The sequence below is a fragment of the Bos grunniens genome, chromosome 9 (assembly GCF_055505025.1).
Source record: "Bos grunniens cultivar Pamir isolate PY7600 chromosome 9, Bosgru_T2T1.0, whole genome shotgun sequence".
Taxonomy (NCBI): Eukaryota; Metazoa; Chordata; class Mammalia; order Artiodactyla; family Bovidae; genus Bos; species Bos grunniens.
The window spans coordinates 78,573,213-78,590,242 of record NC_141173.1 but is presented as its reverse complement, the minus strand read 5'-3'; the positions used below and the strand labels follow the sequence as shown (position 1 = coordinate 78,590,242).

The 17,030-nt window shown below is 39.0% G+C and overlaps 2 long non-coding RNA genes across 2 annotated transcripts; both read right to left on the bottom strand.

The window, feature by feature from the left end:
* Positions 1-7,077: 7,077 nt before the first annotated feature.
* LOC147366233 (uncharacterized) lies at positions 7,078-12,355 on the bottom strand. The gene is made up of 2 exons (XR_015133279.1): positions 11,113-12,355; positions 7,078-9,020 (listed from the first exon to the last, which is right to left on the bottom strand). It is a non-coding gene; the product is annotated as an uncharacterized LOC147366233 (long non-coding RNA).
* A 1,981-nt stretch (positions 12,356-14,336) lies between these two features.
* Positions 14,337-15,819, bottom strand: LOC147366232 (uncharacterized). Its single transcript, XR_015133280.1, has 2 exons — positions 15,426-15,819; positions 14,337-14,788 (listed from the first exon to the last, which is right to left on the bottom strand). It is a non-coding gene; the product is annotated as an uncharacterized LOC147366232 (long non-coding RNA).
* Between the last annotated feature and the right edge of the window lie 1,211 nt (positions 15,820-17,030).

The window sequence follows — 17,030 nt, the reverse complement described above, 5'->3', positions numbered from 1 at the left end:
GGCAATCTTGATTCCAGCTTGTGTTTCTTCCAGTCCAACGTTTCTCATGATGTACTCTGCATAGAAATTAAATAAACAGGGTGACAATATACAGCCTTGACGTACTCCTTTTCCTATTTGGAATCAGTCTGTTGTTCCATGTCCAGTTCTAACTGTTGCTTCCTGACCTGCATACAAATTTCTCAAGAGGCAGATCAGGTGGTCTGGTATTCCCATCTCTTTCAGAATTTTCCACAGTGTATTGTGATCCACACAGTCAAAGGCTTTGGCATAGTCAATAAAGCAGAAATAGATATTTTTCTGGAACTCTCTTGCTTTTTCCATGATCCAGCGGATATTGGCAATTTGATCTCTGGTTCCTCTGCCTTCTCTATCTTTTCAGATAGATTTTGATAAAATGATTTACAAATCTATCTAGAGCAATTTTCTGAAAAACTTTGCTGATATTTTCATGATTATTTTATGGAGTCATATTTTTATTTAAACTAAAATCTGGTAAACTAATTAATCCAGGAGCTGTAGCAGTGTGTGAAATCCATTGATTTCTTTAAAGCATTGAGCTCACAATGGCCTCTTAACAGACCACCACTGGACACCATCAGATCACTTTTTGCCTTTGGAGGCAGAGTCTCAAAATGTAAAGGAGTATCTCAAAAAGCTGAGAGCACCAAGGAGAATAGCACTTTGCATAACTGTGTCATGAAATTTTGCTGACTTTGAGTGTGGCTCAGATGGTAAAGAATCCATCTTCAATGAGGGAGACCTGGGTTCAATCTCTGGTTTGAGAAGATCCCCCAAAGGAGGGCATGGCAACCCACTCCAGTGTTCTTGTCTAAAGAATCCTCATGGACAGAGGAGCCTGGTGGGCTACAGCCCATGGGGTCACAAAGAGTTGGACACCCTGAATGACTAAGCACCACACATTTACACACCTATATGTAAATATGAATGAACAATGCCTTTACTTGCTCCCTTTCTCTCAGGCAATTGTACAAATGAAAAGGGCTATAGTTTTGCAAATTACTTTCCTTTTATCTTATTTATTAACAGCAAGAAGGGGACAGTATTGTCTCTCATATGTTATCTTCTCTTATATAAAGGCATTGTGGTGTAGCAGAAAGAATGTGGATTTCTGAATTAAATCAACCTGCATTTTCATTCTAGTTTCTCCTGTTCACTAGTTGAGGAAGTTTGAAAACACAGACACACACACACACACACACACACAGACCTTTTTAAACCTCGGTTTCTTTATGTGTAAATAATAGCTATCTCTTTGTTTAAAGTTAAATTTTCTATTCTAGAGAAAGTAAAATAACATTTATCCCCTTTGATATGAATGTACCACTTTATAGAAGCTGACACTCAGACTGTAAATGAAAACTCAAGCAACTCTTAATGCCATCTTTTCCCTCTAGCATTGGGAAGACAAGGGAAGGGAAGGAATCGCAGTCAGCTCGGCGTGTTCAGGGTTACACATCCCCACCCCTCCCCATACGCACTGGGCACACTGACAGCCAAGAAGGACTGCACTATTATCTCGACAGACATTCACCCTTAGAAACCCTCTTCTTGTCTCACAAGCCAGAAGAATAACAGAACTTGTGTCAGAAGATCCTAGGAAGTATATGAGGAGGATGTCAGGCCAGCCACATTCATGTCTGTTGCCTTACACTATCTCAGAGAAAGGCTCTCAGTAAACCCCGGTCTTACAGGTCCGGTGGGACTGGTAGAGTCTGGCTCTTTTGAGGCAAAGAGAGATGGGGCAAGAAAAGGGAGTGGCATGGAACGCAGCCTAATCACATCTACAGTTATGAAGGGTTTAAAGGTGGACTTTGACAGGATGGCCAGGAAGACAGGTCTTATGATATTCCAGGCAACCCCAACCAAACACATCTAAAATGAGAGTTAAAATCCAATCCCACATTTTCAGTGATTCCCAAATCCATAATGTCAGAGTCAAATTCTCTGGACTTTTTTTAAGTATCTAAGTAACTACACTTTTAAATACCTTTCAGGCTGGTTCTGTGACCAGAGAAAATCTCCTATAAAGTGGCTTCTTAGAAGAGTCTAGATTCCAGGAAGATGAACTAACCCAGGAACCACTTATCAAAATGATAATCAAATCCTTGTGAAAAGTGTCTGGTCCATGAGACACTTAACACATGCTAGTTTCTTACTGTAGAAGAGTCATTTCTCCAATCTTTCCTTCCCAGATGTCTCAGTGGTAAAGAAACTGAGACACAGATGATGTGGATTTGATCCCTGGGTTGGGAAGATCCCTTGGAAAAGGAAATGGCAACCCACTCCCCTGTTCTTACCTGGGAAATCCCATGGACAGAAGAACCTGACAGGTTACAGTCCATGGGGTCACAAAGAGTCAGACTCCACTGAACAGCTGGGCATGCTCCATTCTCTCAAAAAAATATGTATTTGTTAAATGTCTCTTATGTGCTAAGCATTGGCGTTTATCTTGGAGCAAAGCAATGATGTGAATGTGAATGTGTTAGTCACTTAGTTGTGTCCAATTCTTTGTGATCCCATGGACGGTAGCCCACCAGGCTCTTCTGTCCATAGAATTCTCCAGGCAAGAATACTGGAGTGGATAGCTATTCCTTTCTCCAGGGGATCTTCCCAACCTAAGGATTGAACTGGGGTCTCTTGCATCACAGGAGTATTCTCGTCTGAGCCACCAAGAAGCCTTGAGAATGGCAATTCTAAACCTTCATAGGACGTAAGTTCTGTGACGGATGAGTTACACTATTTCTCCCAGACACAGTCTTGGCTTGTGATTCATTAGACTAAGCATGTTACTGGGAAATTTAAAAAAAAAAAGCAAACAAAAACAGAACTGGAATTCTAATTCTACCACTAATTAGCTATGACTTTGGAAAACCATGTAATACTCTTGGATGTCAGTTTCTATAGAAAACAAATGGACAGATAAGCTTTATTTTTTTAAATTTTATTTTATTTTTAAACTTTACATAATTGTATTAGTTTTGCCAAATATCAAAATGAATCCGCCACTGGTATACATGTGTTCCCCATCCTGAACCCTCCTCCATCCTCCCTCCCCATACCATCCCTCTGGGTCGTCCCAGTGCCCCCTTTTTCTGAACATAGGTAACTATACAGTCATCAAACACATATCCTTGGGCTTATTCATGCCATTGTTCAACCAACCAAGCTCAGTAACCCTCTATTTTTCTTACCTGATCTTATTACCACTCTTCATGCCTAGCTGGCTAGCAATGGCAGCAGGGTTCCATTGGCCAAAGTGTAACCATGTTCCTGTGGCACAGTCATGCATAATGAAATGACTAGCAAGGCTTAAAGTGCAAGCACAGACAAGAGGGTCTCAAGCAGGGCACCCTCTCCAGCAGTGGACAGCTGCTCAGTAGCTGTCTACACCATGATTTAACACTGGGAACTTATTTTGAAACAGCTCTTTTCGACACCAGATGTCCAACAATGGCTATTTTCACAGGCCTTACACAATCCCTGCAAGGCTGACACATGTCATTTCGCTCTAAAATGTGCTGTATCAATAACATGTCTCCACACCATCTCCTATCTCAGGTTTCCTGAGAAAAGGAAAATGCTCAAGTGAAATCAGAGACTCCGTTGGACAGACCGGTAAGTTTTAGCCTTTTTAAGGTTCCCCCATGTTTCAGGGTAGTATTGTGCACTTTGGTGATGCTGAGAACAGATTGATGCCAATAAGCCATTTGAGATAAGAACTAATTGGAAACAGAAGGTTGAAGAATGATGATGTTGGGAACGAGCAAAGGGGACAGACAAGTAATTATTCAGGCAGAATTTCTTTACACAAAAGGCAGATGGAAAAGGGAACAAAATTCCAAAGTCTATGGCAGAAGTAAGCAGCTGCACATTTCTTTTTTTGTGGCAAAGCAAACAGAGTGAGTGATTCACTCGGTTGGTAATGGGCTCCAGGGATCCCTAGGGAGTCACAATGTGCTGGCAGCCCACGGCATGTAAAATCACTCAGTGGTCTCCATCGAGCTCACCTCCTCAACTGACTCTAATTGCGAGGCATATGAGATGAGATTTAAGGAGAGACTGAAGAGAAACAGCCTCTTGTTCACACATGAATCATGGAAGAGGTGCGCTGCGGAAAAGGCAGGAAGATCAACACACACGCCAAATGTTCCACATTCGTAACGAGCCATAGATCAGAGTCAACTGAACGTTTCCATTCATAACCATAAACTCCCTATACATAAAAATCATGAAAAGGTGGCATCTTGGAAAATATTCCTCAAAATTATCATTGAGTCATCAGGTTGTGGACAAACAAAGCTCTGTGATCTCAGGGCTGACTTTGAAAAGCAAAGGCAATATAATAAATAGTAATCAGTGGGAAAACAGAGATGCCAGCTTCCCCCCAAAGCAAAAATACATTAGTAGCAATCTGACTCAGCAGGACTAATTTAAAAGATATTTAACACTGTACTGTCTACAAAACAAAATTTTTAAATAAAGACACAAAAAATCTTTCTTCATTTTTGTCTCAGGCTCAAACTTTCTACCCTCATTTTCCTGTCTCTCTAATATTAGATATAGATATGTACGTGCAAGAGTGGACAAATGCATTGAAAGAACATTCTTCAAGGGCATCTCTCACAAGGAATGATAGCATTAAAGGGACCAGGTCCCCAGCTAGCTGGAAACATGAAACTAGATGCCAGGCTTCACACTGATGAAAAAAGTTTTCAATAGGTAGAAAAGGAAAAGAAAGAACAGAAGAGAGATAAGATCTCATATGAAGTAAAAGCCATAGTTTAGTCAATACAGAAAAGAAAAAAGATAGGTATAATTATTAAAGACAACAAGAAAGGTCAATAATAGATTTCAGAGTAATACATTTTACAATGGGATAAGGTATAAATCTTTACAATGAGATTTTTACTCGGTTGGCATTTTTTTACAAACTGAAGCACATCCAATCCCAATTGCAACCACTTCTTTGCCCCAACTCCCTCTTCCCTTTTCCGCTTACATGTCTAGACTCCTTTTTGCTTCAGTTCAGATACCCACAGTTCTGCGAGTCCACTTCCTCTCAGTCCTCCCCTCTGGCTAAATCACACTCAACCTGTGGCTTCACACTCCCAGTTGGAGATGCCTGACTTGAGTTCTTGCCCCACCTTTAATATGAAACCTCCAGATTGTTCTCTCATAAAACTCATGGGTTTTCTGGTAAATTCAGTTCAGTTCAGTTCAGTCCCTCAGTCGTGTCTGGCTCTGCGACCCCATGAATAGCAGCATGCCAGGCCTCCCTGTCCATCACCAACTCCTGAAGTTCACTCAGACTCACGTCCATCGAGTCAGTGATGCCATCCAGCCATCTCATCCTCTGTCATCCCCTTCTCCTCCTGCCCCCAATCCCTCCCAGCATCAGAGTCTTTTCCAATAAGTCAGCTCTTCGCATGAGGTGGCCAAAGTACTGGAGTTTCGGCTTTAGCATCATTCCTTTACACAATGCAATTTGAAATTATATATTTATTTCTATGTTGGTTTTTCTTCCCCACCACACTGTGAACTCTCCTTGAGTGAAAGCTTCTCTGCTTTGTTCACCACTGTGATATCTAGTTTCTGACAGAGCGCTTGGCACAGAGTAAGTACTTAATAAAACTTGCTGCTGAATTAACAGACACCACTCCCCTACAGGCCATAGGATTTTGTTGCTGCTGCTGCTGCTGCCAAGTCGCTTCAGTCGTGTCCGACTCTGTGCGACCCCATAGATGGCAGCCCACCAGGCTCCGCCATCCCTTGGGATTCTCTAGGCAAGAACACTGGAGTGGGTTGCCATTTCCTTCTCCAATGCATGAAAGTGAAAAGTGAAAGTGAAGTCGTTCAGTCGTGTCCGACTCTTAACGACCCCATGGACTGCAGCCCACCAGGCTCCTCCATCCATGGGATTTTCCAGGCAAGAGTACTGGAGTGGGGTGCCATTGCTTTCTCCTAGGATTTTGCTACCTATGGTTAAAAGTAATAATAAGTCTTATTATATATAATTGTATTATGTATATTATACATAACAATAACAATGGACTTCCCTGGTGGCTCAGTGGTAAAGAATCTGCCTGCCAATGCAGGAAACACCGGTTGAATCCCTGGATCAGAAAGATCCCCTGAAGATGGAAATGGCAATCCACTCCAGTATTCTTGCCTTGGGAAATCCCACGGACAGAGGATTCTGGCAGGCTACAGTCCATAGGGTCGCAATAGAGTGGGACATGGCTTAGAAACTAAACAACAGCAAACAATAACAACAATTATATCTAGGACTTAATGATTAACCCTCTGTCAGGCACTGTTCTGAGAATCTTATTTACACTGAGTCATTTAATCATCATGACACCCCAATGATGTAGGTACTATTATGATATCCATTCTAGAAATGACGTTTATGCACAGAAAATTAGATAACTTGCTCAAAGTCAACTGGCTATTAAATGATGGAACCTGTATTAGAAAGCATTCCTCAGAGCAGCAGGACGTGTATATATTACCAGGGATTTATTTTAAGGAATTTGATTATGTGTTTGTGGGGGCAGGCAAGTCTGAATCTCCAGGGTAGGCTGAAGACCCAGGGAAGAGTCGGTGTTTTCATTCAAGTCTGAAGCAGATCTACTAGCAGAACTCCCTCTTCTTGAAGGATGTTAGTCTTTTCTCTTAAGGTCTTCAACTGATGGGATAAGGCCTATCACTTTTCAGAAGGTAACCAACTTTACTTGAACTCTAAAGATTTAAATGTTACTCACATCTTAAAAAATACTCTCACATCAACAGCTAGACCACTGATTGATCAAAACTGGGTTCTAAGATCTCACCAAGTTAATGCATAAAATTAACCATCACAGAGCCAGGATACAAATTCAGTCTACTTCCAACATCCAAATACTTAGATCGTATACTATTCAGGCATTTAGACTGTGAGGATTCCCTTAAAGTTCATTTTCTATACTTTAGACAGTAGGAAAAAAATGCATAGATATTTGTGTTGTGTGTGTATGTAATTCTTTGTGAGAATTAACAATAAAATGCAGGACATTTGTTTCAATGAGTTCCACAGGTAAAAATACTTTCTCATTTTATTGGGATAATTGTTAAGTACGAAGATGGAAAAAGATAAACTGTGAAACTTACAGTTTAAAAATGACATATTACTTATTGTCAATTTTCAAATGAGTTTTAAATTGCAGGAAAGACACTCAGCACTTCAAAGAAATTCTTATATCAGTATCCCAAGACAAAGAGAATAAAATTAATAGTTGTGTTTCAAAACAGAACAGTGAATGGAAGTGACAACCCCTGAGTTCTAGTTTTAATTCTGCCAAGAATGGTCATAAACAGAGCCGATCATGAACACTCAGGATGACTATCAGTTCCCCACAGCAGCATCACCACCAACTTCCCTTCAAATCTAAAAATTCAAGTTTCACGCTCATTTTTTAGAGCAAAGTACCACCTCCAGACATCTGGGTTAAATAAAAAATATGTCACCCTGTGGTTAATATATTAAGTCATGGATATACAATCACACAAGCAAAATAATATATTATTTATAAGCCACCAGAGTAGAGAACCAAATCCTGTCATCATGGAACACGGCTCCAGTCTTCTGTACTTTTCACATCCATAAAGTAGGGATAGAATTTCCAATTATGGATGTTGACACATTATAGAATATTAACAGAAGCAATTTCAGAAGCACATTTTCAAAGAACAGCTTTTCCTTTAAAGTAAAGCTTGGTTTGTAGGAGATTCCCACTAGAGAACTGGAGTAAATATTTGCAAGGGTTTTTTTTTTTTTTAAGATCTGAGGATAAAAGAAGCTGTTTGCTGAGAACTTTCATCCATCATTAAAACTGATACCCTAAAGCCTGGCAGTGAATGGAGTTCTACTTCATCCCCTGACCTACCCACTTTTTGGTGTAAACCACAGTAAAGGTGATGAATCATCAGATCCCAGAAAAATAAGACTCCAAAGGCCAGTTCCTTCAGGGCAGAGTATCCAAATAGAACAATAGCTATGTCAATCACCAGAAATATACATCAGTTCATCTAAAATGTTCAAGCGAAAAGAGTCCAAACGGAAGAATCAAAATTTTATGTATAACTAGAGGCATGATAATTGATGATTTGGATCACCAAGAAACAATGTTTACATTTCAAACATCCAGGGCTTGATTTTCCTGGCATGAACATGAATCAGACAAAAAGGATATACACAGTTACACAGGAGGAGACATGTTTCAGCTATGAACATTTCACTGGAAATGACAAAAAGAGCCTGTGGGAAAACCCAGAGGACAAGAGAATTGAGTGAACACAATAGGAACTTGCACATTAAGATGAAGTTAAAAGGGATAGAACCATGCCATTTAAGAAGAGAATAAGTCACATTTCATGATTTTCCATTTGCCTGTTTTTTTTTTTTTTTCTCTTGACAGTAAAGAGAAAATATGTTCAATCTTCTGCTGGGTTCCCCCAAAACAATGACATGATAAGGCAATTCTATGGGGCTCAGCAAATACTGTCAGAGAGGATATTATGAAAAGTATGTGATAAATATATCAGCTCATGAGAAAATATCAGAGAGGAAGAGGTTGGAAGTTTGTTTTTTTTTTTTTAAAAGACTAGTTGTCAAGGGACTGTGTAAACATGGAGAAGAAGAAGTGAAATGATCTCCAAATTTTAAGTGTTGTTCAATCCTTCAAGTTGTGTCTGACTCTTTGCAACCCCATGGACTGTAGCACACCAGGCCTCCCTGTCCTTTACCATCTCCCAGAGCTTGCTCAGATTCATGTCTATTGTGATGCCATCCAACCATCTCATCCTCTGTTGCCCCCTTCTCCTCCTGCCTTGTATCTTTCTCAGCATCAGGGTCTTTTCTAATGAGTCAGCTCTTCCCATCAAGTGGCCAAAGTATTGGAGCTTCAGCTTCAGCATCAGTCTTTCCAATGAATATTCAGTGTTGATTTCCTGTAGGACTGATGTTGGAATAAAAAGAGTTACTGACCATCTGAACAGAAAACTGGTAAAGAAGAGATGCTGTGGGAAAAATATAAACAATAAACTGTTTTATGAAGCACCCCACTCCCCACCCCCACCCCTGTATGTCTGGAGCATGTTGACCTCATTTGCTGCCCCGTCTGAGACGCAAGAGGAAGGTAGAAACATGCAAGCAGGGGAGAGTTAGGAAGGGGGGTGGCGGAGCCTGAGGGTTCATTCATATGCACAGCAGGTGGCACCTGAGCCCTGGTGACTTAATAGGATCCCCTAAGTGAAACAGCAGATGGAGAAGACAGAATGGGCAAGTATAAAGATGGGATAGGCACTGAAAGAAATAGCAAAGTAATAAAAAGAATTGGATTATACAGTGGATTAGAAAGAGGAAGTATTAAATTTAGTAGAAAGGGGAAGAGAAAGCCTGTAAAACAAAATAGGAAATTGATGAGGAAAAGGGACTCAAATGCTAAACAGAACACTTAACTGATTTCAGAAAAATAATACAAACTGGAGACAAGTCAATTATCTTGATCAATCAAGTAACACAAATGTTAACTGAGACCAAGTTTGAAGGTCTCCCTCTTCTTCAGGCCTCCAGAATCTTTATAAAGCAAACAATTCCTCTTTGCAGTGTATTTCCCCCACACACCTCCCTCAGCTGATGGTGAGTGAAAGTTGCTCAGTCATTTCTCAATCTTTGTGACTCCACGGACTGGGGCCTGCCAGGCTCCTCTGTCCATGGAATTCTCCATGTAAGAATACTAGAGGTTGCCATTCCCTTCTCCAGGGGATCTTCCCAACCCAAGGATTGAACCCAGGTCTCCTACAATGCAGGCAGATTCTTTACCATCTGAGCCACCAGGTAAATAAATGGTAGAGGCAGATGGTGATGGTAGAGGCTCGCTTTAGTCACCGAGAAAACAATCAAAGTTTTGCACAGTTCTAAAAGCAAGTCAGACGTCTTTCTCTTCTACAAGGGTCAGCACTTCCATGATGTATAGCAAGTTCTAGCTATAACTTGATCTGATTGAGTTTTAAAATATATGAAGCCATGCAGAAGCTAGAGCTATTTTGCAAGCATATACCCAAGTAGAATAGCAACTGAAGCAAAGTTGGTTTCCATAACATTCAGCTCACAGTCCCCCTTTCTGTACCCCATTCCTGCTCTCATCTTGGTAGCCACTGGGGTCTCCCTGAACTTGCCATGCCTTTCATTTCATTAGCATCTTGAGTAGGCACATTGCCAGTGACCATAGCATGCGTCTAACCACTGCTGAGCCAAAGGACACATATCCGTGTCTTGAATCTTCATTAACAGACCTGCTTTTCTCTTATTTTCTCTATTTAGTTTTTAAAATAGCTTCTTCCGGTTTTGTGACTTTTCAACATATGAATAAATGTTCTGCCTCCCTCGGTTCTAAAAATGAGTGGTTTGAAAAACTGTCAGCTGTAAGTCAGAAACAGGTTCAGATGGAAGCATTTTCTTCTCTTCCCTGTCCACTCCAATATTGAAAAGTCCATTATTCTTTATGCTTGTGGAAAAGCACAGGGCCACATTTCAACTTCACCTGAATGCCCTCTTGCATAGCTAAAGATTTTGCAATAGTTTATGAGGCGAAAGCATACTAGGGTTTAGTTTTCGCGGTGGCGGTGGTGGTGGTGTCGTGGGGTGGTGTGTGTGTGTATGTCCTTCCAAAGGGAAGGTGTTCTTTTCACCTCCATGCCTCTTCGGGGCTTCGGCAGAGAAGAAAGCCTCTACAGTTTACGTTCGCTTTGTCAGCCCTGTAAGCAGCCAGCTGTTTCAGCGCTGGAGTGCGATCTGTCCGTTTTGTTTTTGGTGGGGATGTAGTGGCAGGAGCCGGCTCATAGTTGCTTCTTGGAGAACTGCAAAGTAATTAACCATTCCAGTACTGGCTACAAAAGAGGTGGCCACTCTCAACGTTGGCCAGATTTTTGCTTTATCCAGTGCTGGAAGGACTACAAAAAACTGAATAGCTATTCATCGTGCTTCATTGTTCCCTAAAGAGGCAACATGCTCTTTGTTATAAAGGCAACCTGGATTTTCCGACATACCGTTTCATTTCAATGTCTGTGTGCCAGAGATGGAACAAAGTCTGAGCGCTGTAGACAAACAATCAGAACATGACAGTGACAAACACCCTGAGAGACCGCATTCACCAACATGTGAACGGGGACCTGTCGTCCGCAGATGATGGGAGGTGTGAGCTGGGGCTGGGAAGAAAACAGGAACGCAGAGAGGGCAGGAGATTTGGGAGATGTGATGCTTCTCTGATGGAGTGTAATGTTATAGGACACAGTCCTAAGAAATCAAAAACCTGGAAAGAGATAAGGAGGAACAAATTTTATTTTTTATTCTATTTTCCTCCTAGATTCTCTTCATTTGTCTTTCCCACTTTTTCTTTAATCTTGAACATAATGCTCGGTCTCTGTTGCCATCCATAAAATAGGCTAAACGATTGAGCTACAAGATGTTAAAAACACCTCTCAAATGGTTATGTAAAATAGATTTTGAGAACTTTTAGAAATAGTGAGGGGAATGAATAAATTATTCTTTTGTTTCTAACATTATGCTCTCTGGACACACTGGAGTATGTATTTCTTAGTTTAATAGTACTATAGTACTAGTCAAACATAAATGTTATCTCCATTTTCAACTGACTCATTTATCTTTTCCAGCATATTAAAAAGTTTGATGAAATAGTTAGGTTGGCTATCATATGAGATAAGGAAATATTTTAAGTGTCATAGGCTAAATAGTCCACATTAGTACTCTTATTGCCCTGTACACAGTGGCAAGTTTTGACAAATTAGGGTCTCACCTTCTGAACATATTCTCAAAAAGCCATTCCACTATTTTCCTGACAGCTTACTAGACTTCTTGTTCCTAATTAAAGTTTTTCTTGCATTGAATAATAATTTATAAAAATATTTTACTTTATAATTAAAATCACTCCTTCTTAATTAATAAGTAATTAATATGTCCAATTAACAATGTTCCTTTAGCATTTTTAGGCCAATCTCAAGTCTTCCATTCTCTTCTCCACACTAAACATTTATCAATTTTACATTTTCCTATAGATGTTTCAGTTCAGTTCAGTTCAGTCACTCAGTCATGTCCAACTCTTTGTGATCCCATGGACTGTAGCACACCAGGCCTCCCTGTCCATCACTAACTCCCAGAGTTTACCCAAACTCATGTCCACTGAGTCCAGGATGCCATCCAACCATCTCATCCTCTGTCATCCCCTTCTCCTTCAGCCTTCAATCTTTCCTAGCATCAGGGCCTTCTCCAATGAGTCAGTTCTTCCCATCAGGTGGCCAAAGTATTGGAGTTTCAGCTTCAACATCAGTCCATCCAATGAACACTCAGGACTGATCCCCTTTAGGATGGACTGGTTGGATCTCCCTGCAGTACAAGGGACTCTCAAGAGTCTTCTCCAACACCACAGTTCAAAGGCATCAATTGTTCGGTGCTCAGCTTTCTCTATAGTCCAACTCTCACATCCATACATGACTACTGGAAAAATCATAGCCTTGACGAAACAGACCTTTGTTGGCAAATAATGTCTCTGTTTTTTAATATGCTCTATAGATTAGTCATATCTTTCCTTCCAAGGAGTAAGCGTCTTTTAACTTCATGGCTGCAGTCACCAACTATAGTGATTTTGGAGCCCCAAAAAATAAAGTCTGTCACTGTTTCCACTGTTTCCCCATCTATTTGCCATGAAGTGATGAGACTGGATGCCATGATCTTTGTTCTCTGAATGTTGACCTTTAAGCCAACTTTTTCACTCTCCTCTTTCACTTTCACCAAGAGGCTCTTTAGTTCTTTGCTTTCTGCCATAAGGGTGGTATTATCTGGATATCTGAGGTTATTGATATTTCTCCTGGCAATCTTGATTCCAGCTCTTGCTTTTTCCAGCCCAGCGTTTCTTATGCTGTATTCTGCATATAAGTTAAATAAGCAGGGTGACAATATATAGCCTTGACGTACTCCTTTTCCTATTTGGAACCAGTCTGTTGTTCCATGTCCAGTTCTAACTGTTGCTTCCTGACCTGCATACAGATTTCTCAAGAGGCAGGTCAGGTGGTCTGGTATTCCCATTTCTTTCAGAATTTTCCACAGTTTGTTGTGATCTTATCCATTATATTTTTGGCCTGTTATTTCGATTGTTCTTTTTTTAAAAAAAACTGTGTACATAAGTAATATTGAGGCCTAACCAAAACCATATGAGGCAAGGTAAGTTTTACTTCCCATTTTTAAGAAATTAAAGTCTTTAAGCTGGGAAAATCATTAGTTTATAAACTTAAGGGTATCATCTTCTCAACTCAAATATTTCAACTATGGGTCTCTACATGACTTCAAAACTTTTGAAGTATTTGTATGTTTAACTAGAATCACACACATGTTTCTGTTGTCTTGATTAAATTCAGTTTATATTATCCCACCACTCCTTATAGAGAAAATATCCTGCATCTGACCTTTGGGCCTATCTGGTCTGGTGGCCATGGCATTTATGGATATTGTGACTAAACAGGTACAGGTATCTTTATCCTGCTGTCTGCATCCAAAATAATACAGACTATTCTTATCAAGGTAGAGTCTTCTAAAGAATATTGAAAGTTCAGCCAAAAAGAAAGTTCTTCGCAAAATTACAGAGTAAGAGGTTGTTTAAGTGGTGTATCTTTGACCCTCTCATTGTAATTCAGTATCTGTGAAAGCAGGCTCAATGTTATGTTCAACTTGCAATTCTCTGCTTTGGTGTCTACCCTCAGCCTCGGTTCTTTCAGCCTAATAATAGAAGGCTTCAGAGTGGACTCCATGACATTTGCCTATATCCCATGCCTTCTCTCTCTTTTGTCTTTACCTCTCCAGCATATTCAAATAAAATCCATAGGAAGATCCACTGCTCCCAAGAATATTGACATGCCTAGGCATCTCAGAACTCGCTGAAAGGTGATGACTCACCCTTATCAACAATCAATAAAATCTTTACAAACTGATTTATGCTGTATATTTATACTTCTGACCCCAATTCTACTTCCAATGTGTGGGTTTTTTACTTATTTCCAAGCAATGCAAAGATACCATCAGAATTCACAGGTTAAGGGCTCAGTCTCAAGAGACTGCCCCCAATTCAGATGCAAATCACAAGTCCAGGTGGTCACTTGGGTTTCCAACTAACCAAATACAGATCAGAGGTTCCCAAGAGGTTCCCATAACCTTCTCAGATTTGATTAATTTGCTAGAGTGGGTCACAGAACTTAGATAAATGTTTACTTACTAGGTTGCTAGTTTATTATAAAAGTATAACTCAAGAACAGCACAGGGAAGAGATGCATAGGACAAGGTGTGGGGGAGGGGCTTGGAGCTTCCATGCGTTCTCCAGAAGTTGTTCTCTTCTGAGCTCTTCACTGGTTCACCATCCCAGAATTTTTCTGACCCTCATTTTTTTTTCTTTCTTTTTTTATGGAAGCTTTATTATATATGCATGACAGATTAAATCATTGGTAGTTTGTGATTGAATTCAATTTCCACAGCCCTTTCCCTTCTTCAATGGTCAAGTGTGGGGCTGAAACCCTATAATCATTTGACAACTTATTTTGGTGACCAGCTCCCATTCTTAGGTGATGTAGAGGCATTCCAGAAGTCATCTCATTAGCATAGCAAAAGATATCAGCAGCTTCTTATCGGGAAATTCTGAGGCTTTTTGGAGCTCTGGAGGGTCTGTACAAAGACCAAATATATATTTCTTATTATACATCACACTATCACACTAATATATATATATAATTGTGTGCATATATATGTATATACATAAACATTTGTGAATACACATACATACACACACACAAATGGGCTTCTCAGGAGAATTAGCAGTAAAGAACCTGCCTGCAATGCAGGAGCTACAGGAGAGTTTGATCCCTGGGGTGGGAAGATCCCCTGGAAGAGGGCATGACAACCCACTCCTGTGTTCTTCCCTAGAGAACCTCATGGACAGAAGAGCCTGGCAGGCTACAGTCCATAGGGTCGCAAAGGGTCAGACATAACTGAAGTGACTTAGCACATGCACAAATAGATATTTCAACAGAATCAAATGGAAAGAAATATATATCCTTGAAATGGTTTTCTTTGTCCTATGATGTACAAAAAATTTTTGCTTTCAGAAAATAGACGTTCAGTGGTAATGCATTTTTAGGGAAAGCATATTGAAAATGCCCTGTTCTTTTTAAAAACCTTGGTTTCTCAGATAACTATATAGTATTCAAATTTTTGTAATAATCTATCAGGGAAAAGAACCAAAAAAGAATGGATACATACATATATATATATATATATATATATATATATATAAATGAATCACCTTCAATGTATCTGAAACTAACACAACTGGAGTTGGTTGCCATTCCCTTCTTCAATATATCAATAAAGCTGAGGAAAAAAGTAAAAAAAAATAAAAATAAAAGCTTTGGTTTAACACTTAAAGGTATACTAATTCAAAAGTATAGAGATAACTTCAATCTATTTAGATTCTTGATCTTTAATGGTTGTTACAGTTGGAAAAGCGTTTTTCAAAGGAAAGAATATAGATATGGAAGAAGTGCATCACTGTCTGCACTTATAACATCATACAAGCAATAGTTCAACTCCACCCATAATTCTGAAAAGTTTCTATCGAAATGTACCTAGAAATCTGTATCTTCCTTAATGTCATTCAGTTGTTTGAGGAAATTGAGGATGTTATAATTTTATACTAGTAAAAAATAGGCATAGTTCAATTTCCTCCACTGTTATATATCAAAACAAGTTTGGGAATCCTCTATTTCAACATTTTTAATTGTTTAGATGTGAGACTTCAAACTGACAAAGTATCTGCATTACTTTCAGCAATAAAATCACTCTGAATTTTCCTAGTATGGATTTTTAAAAGCTTTCTCATGGCACCAATATCTTTCAAAAGCCATTGCTTTTACACTCCTTGTTAAAAATGGCACATTTACAAATATATGTATGTACTAGATCACTTACTTAGACAGCGATTTTTTCATAATTTGTTAGCTAAAAAGCTACTATGAGGGACAAAAGTGTCAATTGTGCCATTTTCTTGTTCTCTTGTACCTGCCTTATTAGTAATTTCTCAGCCAATTTCCTTCACAGGCATCTTATTAATAATAATGTTTGTCTATTTTGTCCACTTCCTAACCTGGATAATGTAATGAATTAATCAAGTTAATGTAGCTTCACATTAATGAAATTCAGTATATCACATTATTAAATGCAGAGGATAAGAAATGCAAAGAAAATTTTTTCAAATTACATTTCCAATAAAGAACTTGAATCCAGAATACATAATGAGTTTTTAAAACTCAACAATAAGAAAATAATGACTTGACTCAATTTCAAAAAATGGCAAAAGTGTGAAGAACAGATAATTTACCAAAAAAAAAAAAAAAAAGATGTAAGAATGGGAAGAAAGAAATAAGCACAGGAAAAGATACTTACTGTCATTAGCCATTAAGAAAATGCAAATTAAAAATCACAATGAGATACCACAATACATTAGGATTCTAAAACAAAAAATACCAGCAATAACAGCTGTTGGCAAGAATACAGAGCCACTAGCTCTCTTCTATATTGCTGTGAAAGGGCAAAATGATACAGTTATTTTCAAAAAAAAAGTTGATAGCTTCTTATAAAGTCAAACATATATTTACCATATGATCTGGCAACTCCACTCTTGAAAATCTACCCTAAATAAATGAAAATTATGTTCACTTAACCTGTAAACAAATGTTTAAATTGCTCTTTTTTAAAATAATTTTCTAAATTGGAAACAACTCAGAGGGATTTCACTGAGTAAATTGATAAACTATGGTTTAATCACACAATAGAATACTACTCAGCAATAAACAGAAACAAACTATTAATACACACAGCAATATGAACAAATTTCATAGGAATTATGATG